The sequence below is a fragment of the Patella vulgata genome, chromosome 3 (genome assembly GCF_932274485.2).
Source record: "Patella vulgata chromosome 3, xgPatVulg1.2, whole genome shotgun sequence".
NCBI classification, from domain to species: domain Eukaryota; kingdom Metazoa; phylum Mollusca; class Gastropoda; family Patellidae; genus Patella; species Patella vulgata.
In genome coordinates this window covers 6,064,140-6,085,084 of record NC_065881.2, presented here as the reverse complement: position 1 = coordinate 6,085,084, position 20,945 = coordinate 6,064,140, and the positions used below count along the sequence as shown (strand labels likewise).

Here is a 20,945-nt window from a genome sequence, read left to right as displayed (position 1 = left end):
AAGTGAGTGGAATACGTCGGTGATTTTCAGACTAACATATAGGGTTATTCTTAGCTTTTTATTATGATCACGTTTATATATGTTAATTTTAATGTATAAATGTCGAAATACGACGACAAATGAAAAACTAAGAATTAAGAACACTGAATAAAGAGCTGTTTGGTCTTCGATAGGTTACAGCTTCGAATGCCAGTAAAACTCTTGAAAACAACTTATTTTTGCTTTTGTGTGTTTGGTTTTCTTGTATTTTTGTTTAGTTTTGTTTTAATTGTATGTTGTTTTTTTTAAATAAGATGCTTAAATCAAATCAGATTGTCAAGGCTAAAAACGTGATTTTGTCACAGAGCACCATCAGTCTCACTTCATGATTCGTCTAGTCACATGATAACATCAGTCTCACTTCATGATTCGTCTAGTCACATGATAACATCAGTCTCACTTCATGATTCGTCTAGTCACATGATAACATCAGTCTCACTTTATGATTCGTCTAGTCACATGATAACACCAGTCTCACTTTATGATTCGTCTAGTCACATGATAACATCAGCCTCACTTCATGATTCGTCTAGTCACATGATAACATCAGTCTCACTTATGATTCGTCTAAGAAAGGGTTAGGTTTAGGGTTGGGGTTACTATAGCACAGTATTACCTGTCCCATTATTACCTGAAATTGTTAGCCTCATAACGTGTAGTTGGTATCGACTCCGCCATTAAAATCCACATGTAGCTTTCGTTAATGGAGACTTTTATTCAATTCACAGATCAATTAACGCTCTGTGGGTCGTCAACGTTTAATAAACAAAAATCGATTTGATTGAATAGTTAGACCAAGGGGGGTCCAAATTGGATTGTATGTTAAATTTGTATATCTGTTTATTTAAATACAGTGGGGTATAATAATACTTTAAAGACACATTATGGAAGATTAGATAAAGAGTTTGAAGTTCTCACTATAATAGTTAAACACTAGATAATGGAACGGTAATTTGCTGAAAATGTCAGTCAAATTGATCCACGCTGAATTTAGCGATTGAATTTCGGCCTAGCCTCGATCATCATTACTAAAATCTGTACGATAAAAAACATAGTTTCGATCATCCATTTCATGATTAAATTATGAATGGAAGTCGGGCAGCAAATGGGAACCTAATCCAGTAAATATCACAGGCTAGCGATGACACTGAGAGTTGATTATGGTCTGGATAGGTTAATTAATGTCTAATTAATAATTTATATAACATTTCAGGCCTAAAGAAAGACCTGCAATAGACAGATTTAGCTCTTGCATAGTGTATGTGTATGATTGCATGAAAAATTTGTATGTTAAATTTAGCTGTATGTTAGGTTTGAGACAAGTTGGGATACTTTAAGTTGGCCAGAGCTTAGATTTTGGTAATATGGTGGGTCTAAACATATTTATTAGATATACTGTTGTTCCAATTGTTTTTTTTTTTTGTTTTTCTTTTTGCGAGAGTGATAGTTCCTAATTAATGAACTTAATTCTATAACCAATGAGGAAATTAATTCTTTTTTTTTCTTTTTTTTTATAGTGATAGTTCCTGAACTTAATTCTATAACCAATGAGGAAATTAATTTGATAATTCTAACAATAATAAAATTAGGCCTATAAATTGATTTGCTACTATAAGTATGCATTCATGCAACAAATTAATTCACTCATATGTAAACAATATTATCTAATTTATTAAAACAAATACTGGCGTCGCCATAGCGGTACATTAGCCCTAGCCCTAACAACAACCAGTTACAGAGAGAGAGAGATTTAACATCCACTCGACACAAACTAGGTTCAATTTTATTTCAATAATTCGATTGCGCGTAGGGGTCTTTAGCAGTTAGAGGAAACGGGGGGACCCTGAGAAAACATGCGACCCTACTCCTTGTCACGTACAACCGGGCATTCGAAGCCACTCCAGTTGACTCAATGACAGACCTTATGATACAGCGCGCACGTGTATACCATTCGGCCATCCAACCCGCCACAACCAGTTACAATACTGTAGGACCAACTACACTGGGTGCATGCAGAAAGGTACAAGTACCAAAGGCCAATGCTTTGGATTGAATGTTCGTTGACCCCGCCTTTCCCCAAACATTTACTGTAACTTGTTAACACCAGTTAGCAAATATTTAACACCGGCGGCTTCAACCTCTCCATTGATATGTATATATATATATAAATGGGTGAATTTTATATCAATAATTCGCCTGTGCATAGGGGTTTTTATCAGTGGGAGGAAACTGAGGCCCGAAGAAAACCCGCGATGTTGGACAGGCGATCCTACTCCTTATCACATACAACTGGGGATTCCAAACCACGCCAGTAACAAGTACACCAAAGGCCAATGCTTACGGTTAAGTGGTCGTTGACCCGCCATTCACTGAAACTTTATAGCTCCAGTTATCAAATATTTAATCCCGACGGCCCAAACCTCTTCATTGATGAAATTGATCGATTTGTGATTGGTTAAGTAATGGTTGCGATCATTCTGAATAGATTTGGAAGGCGTTGTTACCCTCTCTTCTCCAAGTTTTATTTATCAACAAATCAAGATTTACGACATGTGTCACGTATTGTATAACGATTTCTGATATAAATATAAACCAGCTTTAAAATAAACATTTATAATTGATCCTGGTGGAATCGATTAATCGATTAATCGATATTTAAAGTGAACATCGACACTCTGTAAACCCAGCTTGTGTATTTATATAACAAACTAGTAAAGAACATATCGATAAATTCGATAAACTGACATTGGCAAATGTGTTTTTTGGTATTCAAGGGAAAATCGGTCAGAATAACAAAAATTTACAAACCTAAGGCCATAGATAATCGCAAGTATCCGACAATATTATCTAATATATCACCGCTAAATTCATTATTTCACACTTAGTGGTGGGATTTAACGTCCACTCGACACAAGAAAGGTCATTTCGGGACTAACATATGGTTCAATTTTATTTCAATAATTCGCTTGCGCGTAGGGGTCTTTAGCAGTGGGAGGAAACCGGAGGACTCGGAGAAAACCCACGAAGTACTCCTTGTCACGTACAACCGGGGAATCAATGACAAACTTTCTGATACAACGCGCAAGTGCTATGCATTCGGCCATCCAATCCCACAGACAAAAGTAAGACATCAACGGTAGATAATTTCCCGGTTTGGATTGAATCGGATTAAAAAGAGGCCCATCAAAATATTCTACATTTATACGTGGCACTGGTTTGTTTATATAGTTTTCCGACGTCGTTTCCCCTTGTCAGGGGCGCAGGACGGAGGGCCTGACAAGGACAACTGTCTAGTCGTTCGGATGGGACGAAAAACCAAGGTCCAGTGTACACATTGGCGTGCATGTAAAAGATCCCTTGGCAGTTGGAATTCGATATAAGATTAGGCCATAGTACCGCTGTCCGGGCAGAATTTCCTTCATAGCACACTTATTAGCAAATGTTGTGAAATTTTGAATTCATCAGATCTTTATAAACACTGAACGGAAGTGAACCATATTTTGACTGATATTCCTTAGACATTCAACTTTCACAACGTACGAGTCAAATTATAGTGTCCCTAGACGTATTCAAATCAATCAGTCCTCGTTGATTTAGTTTCAATTATAGGATTTGATTGGGTTTGACCTTGTGTGTAATTTCTATTAGTGATAATTTTAAAGTTTTATAAGATGATTGCGGATTTTAATTTTAGCTTTGCCGTATATACTATGTCTACACACAGGAACATTGGCTTTATCTATGAGCATTTCAATTCAATTCATTTCTAATACACTTTTATAATATAGTTGATGTTTTCTATATTTTTTGAGAACTAGTCAATTCTCGATCATATCTGTTTAGACGTAATTTATCGAAGGGTTTCATCTATAAGACAATGTGATGGTGATATTATGGAAATGAAATGAAATGGGTTTAACGTCCTACTGTTCTGCTCCTATACTGAGCTAATGAAGACGGGCATACGCCATACAGTGTGCTATGAGGAAAATTTGCCCGGCAGCGGCGCTATGGCCTATTCTTATATCGAATTCCAACAGCCAAGGAATATTTTACGTGCGCACCAATGTATACACGTGACCTTGGTTTTTTGTCACATCCGAACGACTAGACAGCTGTTTTTGTCATGGCCCTCCGTCCTGCACCACTGACAAGGGGAAACCACGTCGGAAAATGCCGATGAACTTTCTCGGCCTATGAGAGTAAACGTTTGAACGAACTCAGATCGCCTGGATTCTTTACCAAGATCAATTAAACAGCCCTACCATTTTAAATTACTATCATTTAAAGTTTGCATTCCTTTTACGCCACCATTTTATACGTCTGGTGTTAATAAAGTAATAAAATTTAGTCCAATTTTTTCCTTCTATTTAGCCAATTTTACCACCTTTCAAAAGGTTTCGGTCAATCTGATTATAACACAGATCCTATTTCGTTTCGTTTTTTTATAGCTTAAAATTTCATTTTACTTGTCTTTACTATACTAGAATCTGGAAGAGGTGTTATATAACCCGCCTTCTGGATGGTGTGAGGGATTAGCCAATGAAACGCCCTGTTACGGCGAGTTTTTGGCGTGTGATGTATGGAACTGTGGGTAACCCACTAGAAACATCAACTCTGATTGGTTAATCAAATGTCTGACGTCAAAGGGTCAAAGGCCGCTCGTATGAGCTCTGACGCGACTTTCCACTACAACAGGACAGATCTTCATGTAGTAGAGGCCATCGGAAGTATAATAAAAACGATACGAAATATAGATGTGTATTTTAATCAGATTGTGTTTTGGTAGACATGTTGGACCAGTGAGTAAATCGTTGGTTCACTATCCAGGGGGTCGGGTGTTCGATCCCGGTATTGGCCGAGAAAGTTCATCTGGATTTTCCGGCGTGGTTCTCCCTTGTCAGTGATGCAGGACGGAGGGCCTGACAAGGACAGCTGTCTAGTCCGTCGGATGAGACAAAAAACCGAGGTCCCGTGTATATATTGGAATGCACGTAAAAGATTCCTTGGCAGTTGGAATTCGATATAAGAGTAGGCCGTAGCGCCGCTGACCGGGCAAAATTTCCCTCATAGCACACTGTATGGCGTATGCCCGTCTTCATTAGCCCAGTATAGGAGCAGAACAGTAGGACGTTAAACCCCATTTCATTTCATTTCATTTCAATCCCGGTGTTGGCCGAGAAAGTTCCTCGGGATTTCCATTGTCAATAATGCCAGACGAGAGCCAGGCCAAAAACAGCGTCTTGTTGTTCGGATGGAACAAAAAAAACTGAAATCGAGTACACTTAAAAGAAGTATTGACAGTTGGAATAATGTTCCTCAGGGCCCACAGCTTGGTGGAGTAAACACTATTTCATTTCAAAATGTTTCACCTTTATTTGTAAACAGGTGTTTACGATAGGTACGGTTCTGAAATAAGTTATACTTACTCTGTCTCATATGACGAAGGGACATGATACCTGTACTTTATAATATATTATTAAGCAATTTAATATAACAGTTATTGATAGTTATAATATATAATTTGTAAAAAGATGTTTTTAGAAAAGGTACGATTCTGGAACACGTTACCTGTACACTATCTCATATGACGAAGGAACATGATACCTGTAGTTTATAATATTAGTAATATAACAGTTATTGATAGTTATAATATACACTGATAGATTAATATACTATATATCATATTATTATACTATAATCGCTCATCTCTCCAGTTTGTTATTCTTCTCACATGATAGCCTGTAGCTCGACCATTCATCTTATTCAATATACCAAAACACTAGCTGTAGTTGTCACATAATGGATGGCCAGCAGCTCGACTATTCATCTTATTCAATATACTCTAATACACTACACACTGGCTGCCGTTCAGAAATTATTTAAGTTCTTAAACTACTAAAGAGAGAGAGAAAGAGAGAGAGAGAGAGCGAGAGAGAGAGAGAGGGGGGTAACGTCCACTTGACATAAACGAGGTCATTTTGGGACTAACATATATGGTTCAATTTTTTATTTCGGTTGCGCGTAGGGGTCTTTAGCAATGGAAACACAAACGAGGTCATTTTGGGACTAATATATATGGTTCATTTTTTTATTTTCAATTCGGTTGCGCGTAGCGGTCTTTAGCAACGGGAGGAAACCGGAGGACCCAGAGAAAACCCACGAGGGTGGAAGGCGATTTCCTTGTTAGGGCAGGTGTATGTTGGGGGATCTGAAATGAAAAGGTGTCTTGTCGTTCTGATAGGACGAAAAACAGAGATCTATCCGTGTATTCGTCGGCGTGCACGTAAAAGAACCTCTGCGAATTGGAATTCGACGAAGAGTAGGATGGCGGAAAGCCGCTACCCGGTGAAATGTTCTCCCATATTATACTGCATGGCATATACCCGTTTCAGGATCACTTGGGACGTATAAAAACCCAATTTCTAAAGCCAAATTGCACCCCCACCCCTCCGCCCCTATAAACTTATCCCAAAGTGGTCATAGCCTAGGGGATATTTTGAATGTAATCCAAGAATAATGTCATTATAATGTCTCTTTCATCTGTGATCTTTCAGGGGAAAAGATGGGCTTCTGATATCCAATATTTAAGACAAAATGCCCCCCCCCCCCCGCTCCTAAAAAAAACCCCAACAAAAACAAGTCTATCCTTATGTGACCATAGCCTATGGGGTATTTTTAATGTAATAATAAGATTAATGTCCTTATAAAGTCTCTTTATCTGTGAGTATATCGACGGATTGTATTAATATTGCCATAACATAAAGATATAAACACTAACGAAATATTGCCATAAAATCTATGAAGAATGTGAAACTAGATTGATGAATGAAGACTGTTTTCAGTAAAAATAGACTGTCATTTCTCGCTCTGATCGAACAATAGGAATGATATTGGAATTATTGAAGCACGAAGACTATAGTGTTGACACGCACTCTATGGGGGAATGGTGACTACTGTTACAATATATTATGATTGTAAAAAATACCTATATATTATATATTTGAATGACAAGTGCGTTTATTAAAGCTACAGGGACTATATATTTATTTCCGTCAGTTATTAACATGGTATTTGGTGTATATAAAACCAGCCTATAGCTATTAATAACTGTGTAGATATTTTTTCTATCACATTATTTTCTATTATTTTCTATTTATTTATCGATTTATTAAATTATTAATTGTGTAGATTTTTTTCTATCATTTACACGGTATTTTCTATTATTTTCTAATTATTTATCGATTTGTTTCTCACAGATTTAGAAAATGAAATAGAATTCGTTTGTTATGTTCCGACGTGTGTAGCACCATAGGTCTTTTGTCTGACGTGGAGAGCGGATTAGGGGAACCGGTTGCCACATCCTACATATGACCCATGCATCTTTTCTTACTACATATTTCTGTAGCCTTGTGATCGTCTAGAATTTGTCTCTAGTTGTCTTTACTTCTGCTTCACGTTGTGTATTTACTTCTTACAGTTTCTTATGACGGTTGTCTTACCAGGAATAACAATGCAACAGTTCGCTTCTACATTTTATATAGCATAGCCGAATACATATATGGATACAAGCATAATATATAACAATACTAGCTAAAACCATTTCTCAGCCCTAGCCAGCCTCGCGGCTGTCTAGAAACTCAAATGGAACCTCCCTGGAATCTAATGGTAGTCTGACTTAAACTTTACTATGATTTATTTTATAAGACTCCTGGACATCACGCACATAAAGCCTGTTCCTGGCCCTGAACCTGTGCAATTAACGATATGATTGGTTACTTTAAGTCAAATGATGCAATTAGAATAATTCCACTCACGTGTAATTCTGGTGGTAAATTATTGAGACCTGTTTTGGTTAAAGAGCTCTTTTTATGTAACAATATGTCAATTACAGACTAAGTTGATTTAGTACAATTCCACATATGTGAGAATCTACCAACTTGCCAAAGATATTAATTAATGAAATCTACTGCCATCATTAATTTCAAGAGCAAAAATTCTAGCAATATTATCATTCATGCAGGGTGGAGGGCCTGACAAGGACAGCTGTCTAGTCGTTCGGATGGTACGAAAAACCGAGGTTCCGTGTATAAATTGGCGTGCACGTAAAGGATCCCTTGGCAGATGGAATTCGATATAAGATTAGGCCATAGTGCCGCTGCCCGGGCAAAATTTTCCTCATAGCACACTGTATGACATATGCCCATCTTCATTAGCCCAGTTCGGAGTAGAACAGTAGGACGTTAAAAACCATTTCATTTCTTTTAATTTCGTTTGTTATGCGTATTGTGGGTTTCTTACTCTTACTATTAGAGGTATTATCTTTATAAAAGATGGCGTAAAGACCTCTATTTTAGGTTTAACAGATCTAAGGTCGTTTTTGGTTTTTCCAATCCGAGACAAGTTTTCAGATTAAGAAACACATTTCTGCTCGAAAATGCTAACCAAATTGATGAAACTAAGAATTAAATGAATGTTTGCAAGACAATAGTATTTCTGTAAATAAATAGCTACAAGATAGGGTATATGATGTTACTGATCAACACATTCCAGTGTTCTTGAACAAGTTAATTGTCTGTATCACGTATCTTGAGACAGAATCAACGCCCAGATTGGCTGCGATAAAACCGTTCAGTCAAATATTCAAAGATTGTAGCCGTAAGGGTTGAACACTTCTCAGAAGTCACGTTTTACCTGTCTCAAGTGCTTCTTTAACTGCCTGTTAAGATTTCAGACAAAACAAGAATTAAAGACCAGGATATCACCATCCCGTTGTCTTACAGGTGAACACTTCTGTTCAATTATGTCTAAATAGATAGGATCGAGACTTCACTAGTTCTCATAAAATATAGAAAACACCAACTATAAAGGATATTGAACATCTATAATATGAGTACGGCAAGCACTCTCTGCATATTGCGTTTGTAAACCACGAAATTCACCCCTTAGTGCACCGATCGGGTTATTAATTCCGACTTTTAAGCACCAATCGGGTTATTAATTCCGACTACACCAACCGGGTTATTAATTCTGACTTTTCTACACCTATCGGGTTATTAATTACGACTTTGCGGCACCGACCCGGTTATTAATTCCGACTTTGCGACACCAAACGGGTTCATAAACAGGGACATAAGCTACGAAGTAAATTCTGCCTTCAGAGTGCTGCTATTGCATACTCCCATTTCGATTTTTTCGAACGGTTTCGTCCAAATCGCAGTACCAGACACCTTTCTTTGCCAAGTCCTCCATCACAAGGGAAAATCTGGACGGAAAAACCCGAGGAACGTTTTCGGCCAATACTGGAATTGAACCCGGGACCTCCCTAAACCTTATCTTAACCCTAACCCACGAGCCTCAATGACGTCATTTGTGCTAGACCGTCTTCGATCTAGCGTTTTCCGTGTTTGTAACACATTCATACAGCCTTTTTTTTTATAGAAGGCACAGTTCCACTTTAAATCACCGACCTAGATTCAGATATCACGCAACACATACTTCAAAGGCGTGTTAAAGTACCATGACATCGCCTGTGGTAAAATGCCTAATGTTAGTAGAGTATCTTAATAATAGACAGATTAGTTGGTACTGCTGGGCGGGTTGTTACCAGCAACACATACTTCAAAGACGTGTTTTAAAGTACCATCACATCGCCTGTGGTAAGATACCTAATGTTAGTAGAGTATCTTAATAATAGACAGATTAGTTGGTACTGCTGGGCGGGTTGGATGGCCGAGTGGTTAGCACGTGCGCGTTGTATCATAAGGCCTGTCATTGAGTCAACTGGCGTTGTTTCGATTCCCCGGTTGTACGTGACAAGGAGTAGGGTCGCCTGTCCAACCTCGTGAGTTTTCTCCGGGTCCTCCGGTCAAATTTCCCCCCACTACAAACGACCCCTACAAGCATGCAAATTATTGAAATAAAATTAAACCATATGTTAGTCCCAAAATGACATAGTTTTGATCGAGTGGACGTTAAAACCCATCTCTCTCTCTCTCTCTCTCTCTCTCTCTCTCTCGTTCATTCTGGGATTTGTATGTAACCCTGTTGTGTAAGCTTATAGTGTGTTCTCTGCTGTTTAGATATATACATCGGAATTTCGTCAAGTGTTTGTTGCAATAAACAAGACATTTACAAGTGCTTATCAACAACTGAGCAAGGTGCTGTCTGGGCATAAAAACCTAGTGATGTCCTATCAAGATGATCTAAATATATCTATGGTGCCAAGTACTAAGGAATATTTTATTTTGTCTTTAAGTGCCAAGTAATTGTGTAGACAACGTGGTATGTATTATGGTATTGACACAGATTAAATAAACAATACTTGCTGATTATATCTTACAGATTTACTGACACAATTATTATATCTACGTCAATACTATCACCCGGTAATCGCTTCTAACAAATAATCAAACAACATAAAAAATCTCATAGAAGAATTGTTTCTAAAATCCGGGAGCCATGGTGGCTAAGTGGGTAAGACGCTGGTTCGTTAGTCTGGAGGTCGCGTGTTCGATCCCTGCATTGGCCGAGAACGTGGTTCCCCTTGTCAGTGGTGCAGGAAGGAGGGCCTAACAAGGACAAGTGTCTAGTCGTTCGGATGGTACGAAAACCGTGTATACATTGGCTTGCAGGTAAAAGATCCCTTGACAGTTTGAATTCGATATAAGAGTAGGTCGTAGTGCCGCTCTCCGGGTAAAATTTCCCTCCTAGCACACTGTATGGCGTATGCCCGTCTTCATTAGCCCAGTTGGAGCAGAACAGTAGGGCGTTAAACCTCATTTCCTTTCATTTCATTTCGTATGATGTTCTGATTATACTGTTATTGGCTATACAGGATGTTTTATATCACAGTTTATGTACCATGATCTGATAATGTTATTATTGTTGGATAGACAGGTATATATGTACCATGATCTGATAATGTTATTACTGTTGGATAGACAGGATGATTATATTTTGAATATCAATGTTGAGAGTTGATGTATGATTCTTATCTCCTCGTGACATATTGATTCTAGACATAATGGTCGTGTTCTCATTTATCATATATCCGTTATCTGTCAAATAAACACATTTAACTTTTATAAATTCTTCCCACACAGCTTTCTATAATACATCACCCGTACCTTAAATGTTAGCTCCCGTCACCGTGGAAAAATTTCTGGCTACGCCACTGAGTAGCCTAGTTTAATAGGCTAAGCTAAAGGATTCCTGTGGTAAAAAATCATTCGGCTGTTTTCGGAATTCGGTCATTCGGAATTCGTCGTCGGTAAACTAACTAACTGCTGTATTGACTAATGGCAATGTTCGTTGTTAGCTTATGCCATAAGAATAATACAGTATCGTACGATACAACGGGTACCTGTTGTTAGTTATACTATGAGGCTAAAATTCTTCACTAAACTGTCATGCCATAAGCTAACATTTAAGGTACGGGTGAATACATATACAACCCGGGATAATGTCTGCAAAGGCTCTTTAGAAGTAACAGGAAACCAGAGAACCGGGAAAAAGCCAGAAGGTTGGACAGGCGATCTTTAACGTCCACTCGACACAAACTAGGTTATTTCGGGACTAACATATGGTTCAATTTTATTTCAATAGTTTGCTTGAGGGGGTTGGATGGCCGAATGGTTAGCGCTTGCGCGTTGTATCATAAGATCTGTCATTTAGTCAACTGGCGTGGTTTCGATTCCCCGATCCAACCATATATGTTAGTCCCGAAATGACCTAGTTTGTGTCGAATGGACGTTACACCCCATTTCTCTTCTCTCTCTCTCTCTCCCACAATATATGCCTACCATTTTACTTTCTAAAACCTGAAAGCTTAAACCGCTTTTTTAATTAAAAGAACCTAGTCAAACCATTAGACCGTGATAAGGAGTAGGGCCACAAGCCTCGTAACTTTCTCCGGGCACCCCGGTACCTCTCACTTCTAGAACCCAGCGAACACGTATATTATTGAGTGGAGTGTCTATATATGTTCATATTGACACAGTTTCTATACAATTTAATAACATATTTTATACCCTACATATATTAATGTATATAATTAGACTTTGTATAATAGGTTTACCATACTGACAGGTAGGACCAATTGTTCATGACCTTATTTCACTTGACAATATATAGGGCTTGCTGACCTTTTGATACAAACTACATACCTGTGAATTAGTTACTAATTTAAATAAATTTACATAATTCATTGATTGCTGACTAGGCTTATTGATAAACATCGTAGTTGGGGTACATTTTAACAATCCTTGAGACTGGCTCAAATACTACACTTAGGCTACCTACAATTAGATCCACACTAAACTAGATGACCGACATTTTAATTCCTAAATCGACGATTTTAGTCGAACGCACTGAGTATACTTCGAGAGTGTAGTTGAGTATTTATTCTGCTCCCATTAAATAAAATTGAATTGTCTGCGATCTCACTTCGTTGGAAGTGGATTTAAAATAAAGCTATTACACACACACAATAAAATTGAATTGTCTGCGATATCACTTCGTTGGAAGTGGATTTAAAATAAAGCTATTACACACACACACAATAAAATTGAATTGTCTGCGATATCACTTCGTTGGAAGCGGATAAAATAAAGCTATTTCACACACATAATAAAATTGAAAAAGTTTATTTAGTTGTCTCGAAGTAGAAACGCATTATTAAATAGTATACTAAATGTTTAGATATGGCGGATATTTAGATCAGAGATCTATTCTCGAAGTATGAAGTAGACGGACCTCTGTGTGCAGAATAGCTGGCTCCCTAACCACAAAGACAGAAATTCGATGTTGGGCGATAACACACATCGGTAATTTTCAGCCTGGGTTCACCTTGCAAGTATCGTGTAGTCGTTCAGGAGGGACAAACACAGAGGTCCCGCGTATACTGTACACGTAAACGACCCCTTGACAGTTGGAATTCGACATAAGAGTAGCGCCGCTGTTAGGGCGAAATTTATCCCATAACATACTCTTAAGGGAGAGAGAGAGAGAAATGGGGTTTAACGTCCACTCGACACAAACTAGGTCACTTCGGGACTAACACATGGGTCAATTTTATTTCAATCATTCGCTTGCGCGTAGGGGTCTTTAGCAGTGGGAGGAAACCGGAGGACCCGGAGAAAACCCACGAGGTTGGACAGGCGACCCTACTCCTTGTCACGTACAACCGGGGAATCGAAACCCCGCCAGTTGACTCAATGACAGACCGTATGATACAGCGCGCGCATGCTAACAATTCGGCCATCCAACCCCCATACTCTTAAGGAAGTAGGTGCAGAATAATACACTTTTATAACATAGTTGGTGTTTTCTATATTTTATGAGAACTAGTGAAGTCTCGATCCGATCTAAGTATATATAATTGAACAGAGGTGTTCACCTGTAAGACAACTTGACGGTGATATTCTGGTCTTTAATTATTGTTTTGTCTGAAATCTTAACAGGCAGTTAAAGAAGCACTTGAGACAGGTAATGCGTGACTTCTGAGAAATTTCCCGCCTGTTCATTTCATCCGCTTCAGTTAATGTTTCCTTCTGCTGTAGTTAATCAGTGGAGTTGGGTGACCGTTTAACGCGTTCGCCTTAGATCATAAGGTCGGTCACTGATCAATTTCCTACTTGAATACATGAATACCCATGCCCTAATGATGAAAGTTTTCAACCTTTTTACTAGTCTATTCATTTATAATCAGGCTTTTGTCTCTTTCATTATCATGTATTTTAAAGGGTTTCATGTTGGAATTTGGAATGCTAGAGGCGCTCTAAACAGCGTTCTCGGAATTGACAAATTTCAAAATTTTCTATATTTTGGTACCCTGGCGTTGTATACATATTTACAGTTATGGCGGATATATACTTTCAAATTTAAAAAGAAGAAGACAAACAATATGAAATCAAAGAGTTTTCAATTAGCAATCTGTAGTGAATTTTAAATCAAAGGTGCCTTTTGCATTTTCTGTTGATATCCGATATCAGAAGAGGAAGTTAGTAAATGTTCTCTAATTAATTCCATCATAACTTGGATAAGTCCATCATAGTTTCATCAATATCTGGTGTTGGTTTGGGTTCATCTCTAACCGGATGTACCTGTAATTATTAAAAACACGTGTTTTATAAAATCACCTGGCATCATCATAATCTGATAAATATCCCGTACTCGTTCATTCATTAAGTCATTTTAATTAACCAAGTACATGTATAGCTAAAAAGGAACATATATTTAAAGTTTCGATGTCCCTGCCTTACAGAAGACCATTAACCATTTGTCTTTTAAATGAAATGAAATGGGGTTTAACGTCCTACTGTTTTGCTCCGACTGGGCTAATGAAGACGTGCATACACTATACAGTGTGCTATGAGGGGAATTTTGCCCGGGCAGTGGCACTATGATGGCCTACTCTTATATCGAATTCCAACTGTCAAGGGATCTTTTACGACTGCCAAGGGGTCTTTTACGTACACGGCAATGTATACATCGAACGACTAGACAGCTGTTCATTGTCAGGCCCTCCGTCTATCGGGCACTATTGACAAGGGGGAAAACACGGCGAACTTTCTCATTCAACACCCGGAGCGAACTCGCAACATCCAGACTAACGAGCAAGCCTCCTACTCACTTAGCCACTGTGGCTCAACCGAATATTTATTCTTTATCGCCTGTAAGTATATATTTTGAATTTTCGTCTGGGATACCGGGCCTTTAATTGCACAAACTTAGCGTAGAGCAAATAAGTTAAACACAATAAAAGTATTTAGACCAAATTATAAGATCGATTTGAACGAAGATAGGGAAATCAATATTTTATATATATAAACCAATTAACTTTCATCAAATTACTAAAAAGTTAAACAAATTTTTTATAAAGACATGCTTTGATGTTTGACAACTATTGAATGATGACAATAACAGAAAAAAGCTTTGTTTTCTTTGACGCTTTGTTAGAACGTCCGCCGTCATGTGTTATGCTTCCTGGAGACGAGAATTTGACGTGTAAATGAATCTATACAAAGCAGAATGATTTTTTGTGATTATTGAGTCTTTGTTCATACTAAGAGAGATAGAGAGAAATGGGGTTTAACGTCCACTCAACACAAACTAGGTCATTTCGGGACTAACACATGATTCAATTTTATTTCAATAATTTGCTTGCGCGTAGGGGTCTTTAGCAGTGGGAGGAAACCGGAGGTCCTGGAGAAAACCCACGAGGTTGGACAGGCGACTCTACTCCTTGGTATGTACAACTGGGGAATCTGTTCATACTAAATGTTGAATATGTATATACATTAAAGCGACATTATGTAGGGTTTAAATATCCAGTTTTCTTCTAATCTATGTTTATTTAAAGGGGTATTATATAAGGTTTAGATAAAGAACTGTCAGTTCTTGCTATAATAGTTAAAAATAGATAATGAAAAGAGAATATGCTGAAAACTGCATTCAAATTACTTCACTCTGAGCATAGATATGCGATATACCATTATAGATTAGCCTCGATTGTCGTTACTACCGATGTTACGATATTAAACAAAGTCTCGATTATCTATTTTTAAAGTAACTGCATCGACCACAAAACGTATCTAAATCTACTTATATCACAGGCTAGCGATGACATCGAGAGTTGATTATGATCTGGATAGGATAATAAATGTCTAATTAATAATTTAGATAACATTTCAGACCTAAAGAAAGACCTGCAATAGACAGATTTAGCTCTTGTATAATGAATTTTAATATAGAAATTCTAGAGGTTTAACATCAGGTATTGACAATATTCTCTAATAATGAATATTGTTTACCACTCTATGACGTCACTGATATAAATAAAAAAACAAAACAACGTTATGTTATTTTCGACATCTTTAAGAATTAGAGTTGAACAGATTCCTTAAGTCTGTAGATGACCATAATATAATATGTTTTCACTTCTTACAGTGAGGTTGGATGGCCGAGTGGTTAGCACGTGCATGCTGTATCATAAGGCCTGTCATTGAGTCAACTGGCGTGGTTTCCAATCCCCGGTTGTACGTGACAAGGATTAGGGTCGCCTGTCCAACCTCGTGGGTTTTCTCCGGGTCCTCCGGTTTCCTCCCACTGCTAAAGACCCCTACGCGCAATCGAATTATTATAATAAAATTAAACCATATGTTAGTCCCGAAATGACCTAGTTTGTGTGGAGTGGACGTTAAACTCCATTTCTCTCTCTCTCTCTTTAACTTCTTACAAAGATTGGTTAATATTTTACAAATATTGTTTCGTTAAAGGCGTTAAAGAGATACGAGAATCATAACACCTCTTATCGTTTATCGATATAATCGATCAGACTTAGCACTAACAAATAACGAGTAAATATAACATTGAACATACAAAACAATCGATTATAATCAAGGACATTGCCATCAGCGACTGTGTCGTCACAAGGACTTTTGTCATCAAAGGCAACATAGCAAAAGGTGTCTACGAATACTAATATTATAGTGGTAAGCCAATCTGATTAAAACACAGATCCTATTTCGTTTCCTTTTTTTATAGTTCAAAATTTCGTTTTACTTGTCTTTCCTACACAAGGATCTGGACGAGTTGTTTTATAAGTCGGTTTCTGGTTGATGTGAGGGATTAGCGTGCGATGCTCGGATCTGTGAGTAAACCACTAGAAACGTCAACACTGGTTGATTAATCAATGTCTGACGTCATAGTGTCAAAAGCCGATCGTAAGACACCTGACGCGACCTCCCAGTACAGCTTGTCAGATCTACATGTAGTGTAGACCATCGAAGGTATAAAAAAAATACGAAACGAAATAATCTGTAATTTAATCAGATTGGTGGTGAGCCAATTTCTATTTTAATTTAGTCTCAAAATAACCTAGTGTGTGTCGTCGAGTGGACGTTACCCCCCCCCCCCCTCTCTCTCTCTCTCAATTGTAATGCCGTGTAACAGGAGTTCAGCTTTAATTACTGTATCGATTCCTACTCTAATCACGACAGGAGTTCAGCTTTAATTACTGTATCGAGTCCTACTCTAATCACGACAGTAGTTCAGCTTTAATTACTGTATCGAGTCCTACTCTAATCACGACAGTAGTTCAGCTTTAATTACTGTATCGAGTCCTACTCTAATCACGACAGTAGTTCAGCTTTAATTACTGTATCGAGTCCTACTCTAATCACGATTAGTCATTAATTCTGGATTAAATATATTTACGACTATCCTATACACAAATAAGTACTTATTTCATTTTATATTTACTCTTGATTTAACCTACCTGTTCTTTCACTGCTGGTTTATTTTTAGCTTTCTTCGATTCCTGAGCGGATTTTATAACCGAATTTCTAAAACCAGAATAGTTTTTATCTAAACATTCTGTTTTAGTCTTATTGATCTGATTTAACTGAAAATAAACAAGAATACAATCACCATATTAAAGCCATTTAGCATTAAATTACCTGACATACTGAACCCTAATTACCTGTAACGTGTAATCAAGTATGATAGCTATCACGATTATTATAGAAATATAATTAGGATTCCACACTTCAAAGCTATATTAAATTTTATGCCAACATGGTTGATCAAAGCACACATAATACAACAACACAGTGAATGAATTGAAAAAAGATATAATCAATAAAATGTAAATGTCCATATTCAATTCATTCACCGTGTACGAAAATATATAAATATGATTGTAAGGAAATTTGAAATACAATAAGATCCCTGCATTGGCCGAGAAAGTTCATCCAGATTTTCCGGCGTGGTTCCCCCTTGTCAGTGATGCAGGACGGAGGGCCTGACAAGGACAGCTGTCTAGTCATTCGGATGAGACGAAAAACCGAGGTCCCGTGTACACATTGGCGTGCACGTAAAAGATCCCTTGACAGTTGGAATTCGATATAAGAGTAGGCCGTAGTGCCGCTGTCCGGGCAAAATTACCCTCATAGCACACTGTATGGCATATGCCCGTCTTCATTAGCCCAGTTCGGAGCAAAACAGTAGGACGTTAAACCCCATTTCATTTCATTTTTGAAATACAATAAACATACGCAATAACAATACAAATTGTATAATACTGTATTGGTCAAAGATGGGGATAAAACAACTGTCACAATATTGCTGTAACTTTTCTTAAACTACATTACAAATACATCAAAAATAATATTATGGCTTAACATAGTTTGGGAAATTCGAAAATTATGCAAAACGGTAATTAGTATTCTATTGTCACCTTTCTAAACTGTTTCTCAATAAAAACGTCAATGACTATTCTATTGTCTTAAATTGTTCGCCAATAGATGCTTAATGGTCCAAATCATTTGATCTACAAATACTCTACTTTCGGTTTTATCTTTGTTGATTTCAATGGAACAGTATAACTATGCCCGTTAAATTTCTGACTTCAATTACCCATTGTCCATAACTGTTTCTAATGAAAAATTGGAAGCGAGTCATCTAAGGAGTCAAATAATCCACATAAACTGTTGATTTCCAAACGGTTTAATAATTTGAGTTGATACTTTCAGACAATGTAAATGGGCTAAACATTTTTATTTAGGGGTTCGATATGCTTTTCAAAGAAATATGTTTGTTTTTCAGACACCCAGTGAAAACTGGGACTGTCCCTTTAATAATACTTGTTAGACGGGTAATTATAAACCAGGGACCTTATATTGGGAAAATTCTAAATGTGCATATATTTACTTATTAAACTGAATGATTTTCACGAAGAAATTACTACCATATGTAACTGAATCTGGTATTTTTAAAAATAAATCAAGCACCGGAAGTGATGTACTTTTTCTGAAGTCGCCTAAAACACCTGGGTAATAATTATGTCCATTTAACTGACGTTTATCGATATGTGTTGGAAACTTTCGTTTGCACAGAAAGTGATGCCATTTAAAGGTTACCGGTGAAATCCGCCATAGCTGCGTCGCAGATCTAGTTTAGTGTATATACTGTAAACGTTATGTCAACGCCTTATTTCTTAATATAGATTAGGAGGGTTGGATGACCGAATGGTTAGCGCGTGCGAATTGTATCATAAGGTCTTTCATTGGCGTGGTTTCGATTCACGGTTGTACGTGGCAAGGAGTAGGGTCGCCTGTCCAACCTCGTGGTTTTAAATACATATTAGCGGTGATATATTAGATAATATTGTTGGATTTTACACATTTTGCTCTCTCTCTCTCTCTCTCTCTCTCTCTCTCTCGCATTCCTCTTTCAATGGCATGTTTAGCATTCTGTTTGTATTGTGTGCTCGGAACTAAATGTTGAAAAAAAAAACTGTTGATATGTTTAAAAATGTTGAAACTCGATGTTCGTGTACACATTGACAGTGGGGCTTAACAAAGACATTTGAATTCCTAAACACTGACACGATAGGATTTAATCTAGAATAAAATGATTAGGTTTAAAGATAGATAACTGATTTACAACTTCCGCCCCCACACACGTGTAATCCGCACTTGCCATTAGCATCTCACAATTTCCGAAATCGTTGGGGTTTTTTTTTTATTTATAAAATTTAGATAAGATTTAGATAAAGAGTTGGTCGTTCGTGATATAATGGTTAGAAAATAGATGAATACATTCAATATTTCAGTCAAATTATTTTATCCTGAGCGAGGGTTTAAAGTTTGGAACCAGATAGTCTCGACTCTTGATCGTCAAGTACCATTGCTACGATAATAAACAAAGTCTCGATTATCCATTTTAACGTTAAATTATTACATGGCGCGATGGTTCTACCCCATCCATCAAGAGAGATGTTTATAAGCGTGTATGTGAATAAATGCCTAATATATAATGCATATAACATTTGAAGCCAAAATATAGCTCTTGTATAATACACCTTTAAGCATCTGACTTCCACAAACACACGTGGATGCATACACCTCGCCACGTGTCATTAATAAGGAAACTGAGACTTAAAATTTAACAATCGACTTTCCTTCAACGATTCCTCTTTGTAGGAAGCTTTATACTGGATTGCTAAAATAAACAAAAACAAAAAAAACCAAAAAACAAAAAGAACGATTAGAAATGCAAACTTTGCTAGTGCAAACCGTTTGACCAATAATGTATGAATAATTTACTAATAAAATGCGTTATGTTCCATTTATTTTAAATTAAAAAATTGGAATTAAGGAATTATTGCATAATTAACCAATAAAGTCCGTTTTATTAGTTTACTGTTATATTCCATCCAAGTCTGGAAATGAGACACCTGTCACAGACAATATCAGATACAACCCCTCTGGTGGTGGCCATTTTTTATGGCACAGATTGGTTTTTATCTGTTTTTCATGGATTCCCCGTTTGTACATGACAAGGAGTAGGGTCGCCTGTCCAACCTCGTGGGTTTTCTCCGGGTCCCCCGGTATCCTCCCTGCGCAAGCGAATTATTGAAATAAAAATTGAACCCCTCTCTCTCTCTCTCTCTCTCTCTCTCTCTCTCTCTCTCTGTTGTTAATGATATTAGTGTCATGTTGTCTGGAACCACTGAAATCGTTATTTCCAGGCCTGATTCCTTGTTTGAAATAACATAGATAATGGTATCAATTAGTACTACAGATATATTTATAGTGATGACTGACCGATTGTTTTATTTTCTCTGATCTGGTTTATTTATTCAGGGTAAAACTATCTAGATGAAGTGAGGCTTGTTATTGACTTCATCTTACCGTCTTTATTACTATCAAAATATAGATTCAACTTACACTAAAAACAAATCTAGAAATCCTAAAATCAGCTTTTATATGTCTACACTCCTGAAAGCGATAATTTCATATTTTCTAAGAAAGTCAAAACATAATTATTTCTATGTCTTTTGCTCAATAGGTTGTCAACTCACTATAATACGATCATAGGTATTAATCTCCCACTTAAAA

General features: G+C 37.2%; 1 long non-coding RNA gene across 1 annotated transcript in view; it reads right to left on the bottom strand.

The window, feature by feature from the left end:
- Window positions 1–13,710: 13,710 nt before the first annotated feature.
- The window catches only part of LOC126815970 (uncharacterized), a 66,139-nt gene continuing 58,904 nt past the window's right edge, over window positions 13,711–20,945 (bottom strand). The window contains exons 3-4 of the long non-coding RNA XR_007678141.2: window positions 17,321–17,446; window positions 13,711–14,144 (exon numbers count right to left, since the gene is read on the bottom strand). This is a non-coding gene — a long non-coding RNA (uncharacterized LOC126815970). The remainder of the gene's footprint in view (window positions 14,145–17,320; window positions 17,447–20,945) is intronic.